Source organism: Echiichthys vipera, assembly GCF_963691815.1.
Source record: "Echiichthys vipera genome assembly, chromosome: 6".
Classification (NCBI taxonomy): domain Eukaryota; kingdom Metazoa; phylum Chordata; class Actinopteri; order Perciformes; family Trachinidae; genus Echiichthys; species Echiichthys vipera.
The window spans coordinates 17,490,771-17,500,650 of record NC_139831.1 but is presented as its reverse complement, the minus strand read 5'-3'; the positions used below and the strand labels follow the sequence as shown (position 1 = coordinate 17,500,650).

At 40.3% G+C, this 9,880-nt stretch overlaps 1 long non-coding RNA gene across 1 annotated transcript; it reads right to left on the bottom strand.

Annotated features, from left to right (window-relative positions):
• Window positions 1-3,397: 3,397 nt before the first annotated feature.
• Window positions 3,398-9,476, bottom strand: LOC310948541. The gene is made up of 5 exons (XR_014593249.1): window positions 9,146-9,476; window positions 4,368-4,461; window positions 4,042-4,119; window positions 3,866-3,919; window positions 3,398-3,752 (listed from the first exon to the last, which is right to left on the bottom strand). It is a non-coding gene; the product is annotated as an uncharacterized lncRNA (long non-coding RNA).
• Between the last annotated feature and the right edge of the window lie 404 nt (window positions 9,477-9,880).

Below are 9,880 nucleotides of genomic sequence, written 5' to 3'. Positions count from 1 at the left end.
AGAGTAATCTGCATGACCTGTGCAGATTGTTCAGGTGTTTACTTTGCCAGGACTAGCTTAAGAATGTTGTGATTGGACCAACTGGACGTGGTTATTTGTCTAGGAAGACGTTTCACCTCTCATCCAAGAGGCTTCATCAGTTTATATGCATCTGACCAGGCTGGGACTGGTCCAAGTACTGGTCCCAGCCTGGTCAGATGCGTACATGAACTGATGAAGCCTCTTGGATGAGAGGTGAAACGTCTTCCTAGACAAATAACCAAGTCCAGTTGCTTTTGACTGAAATTGCTTTGGGGATAACGATGACCTGGACAAATGAGAACATTCACAGGCTTGTTGTGATTGGAAATAACCAGGGAGATTTTCTAAGATCCTCTTAACACGTGCATACTCACAAACATACTTACACACCCCACCACCCACAGGCACAATGTCCTCCTCATTGCAATGGACAGGCATGAGAGATCGTTGTGTTTTCCTGAGTAACAGGGTAATTGTTAACAATTTGTTCAGCTAAAGTTTTGTCGTATCAGCAGTGCTCTCAACCAAATCTGCTGACCTCAGACTTGCATCTGTGAATTTGAACTTCATAACCTACGAGCAGAATTTAATAACCCACTAGACTAGAGTTGTTACTTTCCAAACTGTTATGAGAGCTGGGAACCGGAGCGAGAGATAACAGCTCCGTTGTTATGCAGGGAGCTGGAATGAGGCCGAGGCTGCTGTGTCTGCTGCTCTCATCAGCTGTGAGGGGCATAAATGCTTGATTTTGTGCAGCATTAAACAGTGGAAAAGAGACACAGTGGTAAATGCACTTAAGAACAAACATGTAATCACTTATACACACATGGCTAATCCCCCTCTCCAGATGTGCGAGTCACAGGGAGGTTGCATGGGGATGAAGCAAACAGAGGCCACCAGGTCGTCATTTACCATCCCACCACTCACAGAAACATGGAGTTTAATAATAGCTGAACATATGACAGGTGATACATGGACATTTACATGCTGTATGTGTCTGTTTCAGAAGAAGCTTTTTTTTTCTTTTTTTTTAATGTGGCATACTGTGACTGTAGTAGTAGTCTAATACAAAAGGTATAATGGCCATAGTTTTAAGCTCAGTTTTTGTTGTTTTGTTTTGCTCTCCAGGCTTTGAGCAAAAGTAATAGTTGGGAGTACAACTGAAACATTTAATAAATTAATGCATGTGTTAATCTACAGAGCATTTATTGACAACTGTGAAGTTTTGGGTTCGTTTTCAGAAATGCCAGAAATGCACCGGTTCTGACTGCTGATATGCAAATATCTACTAATCTTTAGTCATCCATGACAGTAAATTGAATGTCTTTGGTTTTGAAATATTGGTCAGACAAAACAAGCTAAATGTGAAGGCGTCACCTTGGGGGTTTTCCCCCTATTTTCTGACATTTTATATATAAAACAATTGGCAAATCATTTTAAACTGAAAACAAGCTTTTGTTGCAGCCCTTATTTGGAGATCAATGTTGATAAGATTAAAGACATTACTTGTGCCAATGAGGATTTCATAACAGGGTCTGTTGTATTTGACAGCCAACTTGTTAAAACTTGTTGAAAATATATAATATAACCACAGTTTTAAGAAATTCAAACAACCTCATCCTCTTAGGAGGCTCAACAGCTTTGGAGTCGGTCAATAGAAGTTAAAGTTAAGAAAACTCTCAAAATGAACCACAGGTAAGAGTAAGCTTGATAGTATAGTCTTTGTGTTGTATAATTTTTGGTGTACTGGAGATGAAGCTGAGTGACTTGTTTGCTGTCAGAACACAAGATAAGCATCAAGCGGCAGAAGCATCCTGATAAACATTTCTTAGCCTTTCCTCAGTTTAAGTCCGACCTCTGAGAGGTGCTATATATTTTTAAGAAGGCTTTTATTTCAGTCAATTATTGACTTAACCTGACGCCGCCAGATGGATTGATTCACCTGATTCTAGTTTCCTCTTCATATCCATCTGGGAACTCTCGTTTGGAGATCTTTTGGGAAGGGGAGAAAATACTGGTTGCTGATTGGATAAACCATCTGTCTATCACTAACATACGGGCCAAATCAACCAATCAGATCAACGAAGCGTAGAAAGTAAACAACATGTCGGTAAAGGATATTTGCTGGTTGTGTAACGCGGATTTACGGATAAAAGGCACAATTTCAGGTGACCGGTCCATATTCCACCAGAAGGATCCAAGAGTGTTAGCAAGCCGCTTGCTTAATAGCTGCGCTCATCCATGTTGTATATACCTGTATGTTGATGGCTTAGACTGAACAGTCGTTTCTCATTGCGTCACACTTAAACTCGCCTCAAAACCAACGCTGATTGGTAGTTTCCAAATTTTCTCCGTCGCATGTTACCAGACTGATCTGTAAATGGAGCTTGCAAGATCAGGATAGTCTCACAAGGCTATTTTTGACTATCAAAATAAAGACTACATAAAAATAAAAGTTATGTAACAACTTAATCACTTCTTAATAACCCAAGCATTGCTTTCTGCATTATACGTTCTGTCAAAAATCTTTTTATATCGGTGCATATCAGAAAACATACATGTCGATAGTAAAAAATGCAATTTGTTTTTTGTTCTTTAAAAGAGCAATTCTCACTCTGCTGTATTTTATTTTTTTGTATTTTGTTTGAAATTATCTTTTTGCCTACTAGTTTGCTGCGTGCTATGTCCTCTCCATATATTAGTTTAATAGGTTACACATTATTGCGCTGTTTTTATGTTTAAAGACAATGTCCCACTCAGGTGGGATATAAAGTTATGAAGTCGTATGTTATTCTACTCCATTTCTTCATTAATGGATCTTTCCATGTAATGACAGCCTCTCAGTTTTCATCCGGTGGTTTAACTAGGATTTGTTTGTGGAATTTGTATTGAACAACTTTATTCCCTGATGAAGAGCACAAGATGAAATGTGTCATTCTTACAAGGATACACAGTAATACAAGTATTGATGGACTTTCGACCTCTTTAGACTTATTTCCCCTTTCCATACACATTGAAGGCAGGGAATGTTGTGCCTCTACTCTGCTTATTTGGGGTATTTTTGGATGTTTCAACTGCCTTTCTGTTTCGTCTCTCTGCTGTTATTGCAGTCTATGCCTTTTTGCTCTGCCACCACCAGCGTCATGACTCCATTTGCAGTTTTAAAGGCTGCAAGTGGCGACTGTTATGGTTGTAACTTTACAAAGTGACTTAAAAGATGCCCTCTATTTCCCTGAACAAAATACGCTAATCAAATCCAACGCTCAAACACAAGTAGTTTTATGTTCCCTCCTCTGTCATCACACCATGCTATTCAACTGTTAAAGATGAGAGTACCTACGGTACAGCATCAGATGTTTGTGAGTGAGAGCAGGGATTCACTGAACAGCATCACTTTATTGTCAATACACATTCAGTATGGTATCTAGGCTCTACAACACTCAGCAGCCTACAATGAAACAGCATCATCACAGGTGTTTACAAGCGATTGTTTCAGTGTGGTTTATGTGTTTTTTCATTCTATCATTTTTATAGTTTCCTTCAATCATAATTTCATTTCTCCTGTGTTTTATAATCTAGTTCACTATATTTAATATGTTTCCCTGTGTCATATGTACATTTTGATGTGTTTATGACGATCTTGTAACTTGATGGCAACTCTAATCTCCTTCCATTTATTCCTTTAGCTCCTCCGTGGAGGATGATGGCGTGTCAGAGCCGTCAGGACACTCCTGAAATGCAGGGAGACACACTGAGAAATACAGCTACAACTCAACTGGCATTTCCATGTCTGAAATTTTATGTTTATAACGGTGATGTAGAAACAGATGTGTGCACAGCGTACCTTCACTTTCTCCAGCTCTGGTCTGCCTGGGAGGGATTTTTGTGAAGAAAAGGCCTATAAAGGTGAGGCAAAGGATGTCACATTATATATTAGTGTAAAAGAATGCAACTATAAATAAAGGATGAGAATGAGTCACTAGAAGGTATGAATGCCTGACTGCTGCTGAGAGTACTCACTCTCTTCGTCTGTTGCATCTCCTCTGTGGATTTGGACCTGTTCTTCATGTGCTTCTGAGGAGAAGTGGTGGTGGGGCACTAGAGGGAGAGAGGGGGGTGATCTTATTAGAAGGAGAAAATATTTTAATCATTCTGTCCTTATCAGTCTTCCCTAAAAAAACAAATTTAAAAAAAAGAACGGTTATCCAAGTTATTTGCTTTTATTTTATTTATTTTTACATTGTGTTCTTTGCTAATGTTGCTTATTGCTGCTGATATCATCTACAGCTGTTTGAGGCAGCCTTTGGTACTGGGCTAGAATAAACTTTGAATCGACTTTCACACACCTCATTTGCCTTCTGTTCCATGGCGACCTGAAGGTTTTTCCTCAGGAGAAGTTCAGTGCTGATGTGGATTTAGGATAAGAATACTGTTGTGCAACTGTAAAGACAAGAAAAGAGGAACTTCAAATGCCATGTGGTTGTATGCAACAATGACGGTCCAATGAAAGACATTTTGCAATCATCCTTTAGTTTACTGGTAAAAACTGACCACTTATTTTAATAGCCTTTTTTAAAAAAAAAAAAGGCTAAACTCATCTCTGATCATGCCATCATCAGGGGCCCAATTAGCAGCAGTCATTGAGAGATCACGTGCAGTCTGACATCTGCAGTTATGGCCTCTTTTCACTAGATGGCGACGCTGACTCAGGGATCCACCTCTGCTCACTACACTCATCTGAGTATTTTGCTTGCCGATTTTCATCATGGTTTTACCCTGGAGTTTGGTTCTAATTGTTACACTGTGGCAAATACACGTATCCCATTATTGCTTCTCATGTTTGTAAAGATAGAAAAAAAAAAATACACTAAAAGGTCTTTCCTTACACATCTGTGCCATCAAATATTAAAGTGGTTGTAACTCTGTAGAAACCTGCTAAATTTCAAAATGACTAATTTACCAAAAAGAATGAAATTGAGATTAACAAAATAAATACTTGAGTCACTACAATAATGAGAAATGCAGATTGAAAGCTTAAAAATGTGTGTATTAACAAAAGGGAAGAAAAAGCAGCCCATTTGAATGTGGATATAAAGATCTCCACCCTTACAGCTGGAGTGATGCAGGAAAACTCAATGATTTCCGCACAACTTAAAGGCCACAATGATTTTCAGCCAGCAGTCACAGCCAGATCCACAGCTGGTGTCAGGAGCCCTGTTGGTCAGAGACAAAACACCTCTGGGTCCAAGTCCATTTGCCTGAGACATATTTTTATCCTCCAGTGTCCTCAGTGCTGCCTTTCAAAGTCTGCATTTGTCTGGCATCTGACCATTAAAATCTGATCAATCAAAATCCTTCCCGGCATGTCAAAGTGAACGGGTGATGTACTGATTTCCTATCAGGGGTTTTCAAAACCTTTGTGTACTTGCTTAGTTTCGCTAAATTCCTGGATGCCTATGGGATCATGATTACACTTTGTTTGTATTGCTCAACAATTGAGCCAAATAGCCCAAATAATATACTAATATTGCTGTTTGAAAGCTTCAGGCTTGTCCTGAGATCTTTATTAGTGTCTGAATCTGGGAAAAACTGTAAATTTCCCCAAATGTATCTCTGAACTATCTCTCTAACCAAATCACACACATTTGGATCATTCTGTGATCTTTTGATCTTCAAATAGCTTACTCTGGTGCCTCTCAACCATCTAATCATCTTTTCATTGATGTTGCCCATAATAATGCAGTAAAATAAATTAAGCCTAGCAGCAATTTGGCAAAGAATTAAAAAAAACAGTTTTTTTAAATCCACATTTACATGTTTCTCAAGCTACAGCTTGTGGTCTTCCTTAGGGGACAGACATGATAGCTGAGCTTCAAAAGATCATAAACACCAAGTGTGTGTGGACAATGTTTTTCTGCAGACCTCATGTTATATATATTTTTTATTTTTTTTGGTTGTTGAACAGTGTCTGAGTATGAACACTTAATATGGTAAAGTAACCTGAAATAAGGTAAAGAGCTTTACTTAAAAAGAAATCTGATTCATCAGGACTGTGTTCGTAAGGGTTCATTGACAATGACCAAAGAAAACATTAAGATTTTAATTAAAATGTTGCTAAATCTTGATTGGTACACCTTCATTTGTGACATCACCTTGTCTTACCGAGCCCCGCCTACTTCTAGTTAGTGAGAAGAGAGAGATTTTGAATATTGGGAATGTGCATCATATTACTGATTTTCAATTATTATGGGATGATTTTTCACCGGAATTGCACTCTAATGTCTGACCTGGTGAGACGAGGATGTCCGAAGAGTAAAGATACAATAAAATGTAAAAAAGTCCCTTACTGACCTGACTATTGACAGAGACTTGTCTGCCACCCTGATCTCCAGTTGATCCTGCTGCTCCACTGGACGCATTCAGCCCAGGGCTCATGAAGAATGAATGCGAGTTGATCAACAGGAGCTTACTCACCCACTGTGAAAACTGACGTCAGTGTCATTTTGGATGCTCCGGGTAACCCCACTACAAAGTCCCATTTGGACTGGAATACATTGATTCTCATTCTGAACTGAATGAGCTGTACCAGAGAAACTGACCCAGTGTTTCCCTCGCTTCTTTCTTACATCAGTCCCATTGTGCACATATACGCAGGGGTATTCAAGACTGTTATACTCCATGCACTTACTCTTAATGTGCATTACCGCCCTTAGAGGGCTAGAGGAGGATAAGTGTAGCCTTGATGGCAGAGCACGCATTCAGCGAGTCCCGAGTGCTCTCTCTGACCAGCTCACTGAGAGAAATGACCTAAATTTGAATTATTCGCCTGCTTGCCTAACCCCCATCTCTCCCCATGCTTTCCTCTGTCACTGTCTGTCCATCTTTGGTTAGACTATCTCGCCTTTGCAGACGAAGTAAAGAGATGAAGGACCGCATAGGCTAGACCGAAGCGGTTGGCAGTGCATCTCCTTTGTAGTAGAGGTCGAAAAGCCCCGTGGCTTTGAGAAACACTTCTCCATCAATTAATCCACATGAGCGAGCAAACGACAGTCAAGGTGACACATCCAAAAACAGGCCACCTCTTAGGCATCTAAAGAAAAGAAAAAAACACATACACCCACAAAAGCCCAAAATGCTCATACATTATGTTAACGACGTGCATTAACACACAGAAGCGATGTTGAGACTTTCACCTTGCTAAAAAGCTACTCAGGAACTCTGTCTGCAAGGAAGGGCTAATAGAAAATGTTATCTTTTCTTCCTTTCATCATCACTCTGACTGAGAGACTGACTGCAAGAGGATGATGATAAATCTGAGGTAGAAAAGTTCAAGAGTAATTAGCCTTTACAGTTTGTAATAAAACACCGATGGGAGCATCTGCATTACACGATAATTTAATCTGTTCTGAAGATTTAAATCCATAACACTGGCAGAGACCAAGATTGGCCCCAGCGGAAATCTAGGAAGATTAGGTCAACAATAATTAACTCCCCAAGTGAGAAGAACTAACATTTCTAATATTTCAAGTAAGTCTCTAAAAGCAGAGTTGGTACTCTTACAGTAAAAACGGAACAGTGCAAACGTCATACTCCAGCCCGCCTCCTGTTGTTACTCTGCATTTTTAGTAGTGTGGTGTAGCGTAGCAAGACAAATCCCTAGAGAGTGGATGTATGCACACCTGTAAGAAATGAGTGTCATAATTGTCATGAGCAATAGAACAAATAAAAGTTTTTATTGTACTTCATCTAGTATATTACCGTTTTGGTAGCACATCAAAACTGAAGTAATTTCTTCTTTCCTCTAAAATACACTATGTATCTCATAAATGCTATAAATAATTTCGCATTTCCACCAAAAGTCACAATTGTTACTTCGTTGTAACTCTGTACCTACTTAGCAGTAGGAACCAGTAAGTATTTATATGTATTGATTCATACCATAATATTACACCTTAAGTGTTGGGTAATTACACTATAAGTTGCAAATTGTATTATAGAGTGCTACCAAGATGTCAAAACCAACAGTACGGTCAACTACAAGTAGCATCTACATCATCACTTCTGTTGTCTTCAGGAAAAGGTCGGCCCGTCTGCAAAATGACACAATCCCTTCTGATCGTGTCTCCAACTGGGGGTCATCAATTCATTCATTCATTCATCTGGCAACAGTGACAGAAAATATCCTTTCAGACGTGAGTTGAGTGATAAACACCTTGGAGATAGTTATCGCTCCTTTGTATCCCACTAATCTCCAGAATTCTAGTCCAGGACGCTGAAACTGAAGCCACGCCTAACCACATCTGTGCTTAACCTGCTGATCCCAGGAGATCACATGCACAGTATGTGTATAATTACAGAGGCCGTCATAGCACATGCATGCACGCACACAAAAGGTGTTCAGAGCACCAAGGTGAGCATGTGGACAGTGCAGTAGCTGCACCGGCAGCAGAGCGCACATTAAGACAGATCACACTCGCAAGGACATTATGTCCTGTAATTGATGCTGATGGGCTGTCTGTTCAGCCACGCTCAGGTGACACACACTCACACGCATGTTGGCTGGACTTAGTAGTCGCAGCTGCTCCCAGCCTGACTCACAGCTCGATCGCGTGTATCTCACCTGATAACTGAGTCTGTGCAAATGAATCCACTGTCATTTTAACACAGAACAGAGTCTGTCCTTCACCGGCTGAGCAGAATCTGTCAGCGTAGTTAATGTGCAAGTATTGATCTGATGGATTGGTTTCGTTTTCTACTTATGTATTCCTCTGCTGGACTCTCAGTGAGCACCAGTCAGAGCTACCATTAGCAGAAGATTGAGTTCAGAAAAAAAACACTTCCAAGATATCAAAGACCTCTTTGTTATCCATCCAGAGGTAGATTGCTGACAGCAAGCAAGTAACGAAGATAGGAAAAAATCATTGGCACAAAATGGGAGCTTTTCTATTAAACAGAGATAAAGAGGTTTATCTCAAGACAGCATTGAGTGACAGACAGGAGCAGAGAATGAATGATGTGAGTGACAGAGAAAGGGCAGGCAGACACGTCTACTCATTGAACAAGCACAGCGATCACCCCAAAAAATGAGATTAGTCAAATGCCTTGGGGAAATTCAGACACTCACCTCCTTTTCTGCTTTCTCTCAGTGCAGACGTGCAGTGGCGTAGATGGCAGTCATCTCACTGCTGCCTGGTATGGTGTCTGCGAGAGCACACCCCTCTATGCCCATTCATAGCTCTGCCGACACACACACACACACACACACACACGCACACGCACGCACACCAGGTGTGCCAATCATAGTCCTGTATGCTAATGTCTCCAGCCTGGCAGATGAAAGCCGTGGGTGTGACAAACCGGTATTACCTACTGAAAATGATTGCTTTCTTACACTGTCTGAGGTTAATTGCTTCCCATCTAAAAAACGAGGGCAAATGAGATGCTTCCCAAAAACAATATTGTCACATACTCTGAAATTTGCATGCTGCTGACATATTTTTGGATGAATCCATCTATGACTATTCTAATTTGTTTTGTAACCCATTCAACAGCCAAATGCACCCCATAATAGTCCTCCCAGGCTCCTCAACTGGAAAACACCTTCCAGCAACAAGTCTTTAGACCGATAACACAAGGGATTGGCTACAAACCCTTCTTAAAGAGCCAATCGCAGCTCTGCAATGATCCACCGTTACTGTGCAAACATGACATTACATTATGACATTTAGGTTTGTCTACCAGGATACATAATGTAATCAAAGATAGTTACAAATGACACCTACACATAAAAGCTGTTTTATGCTGGATGAGTCATACAGCCAGTGCACTGGGGCAGTGGAGTCTGGCTGCAGCACAGACA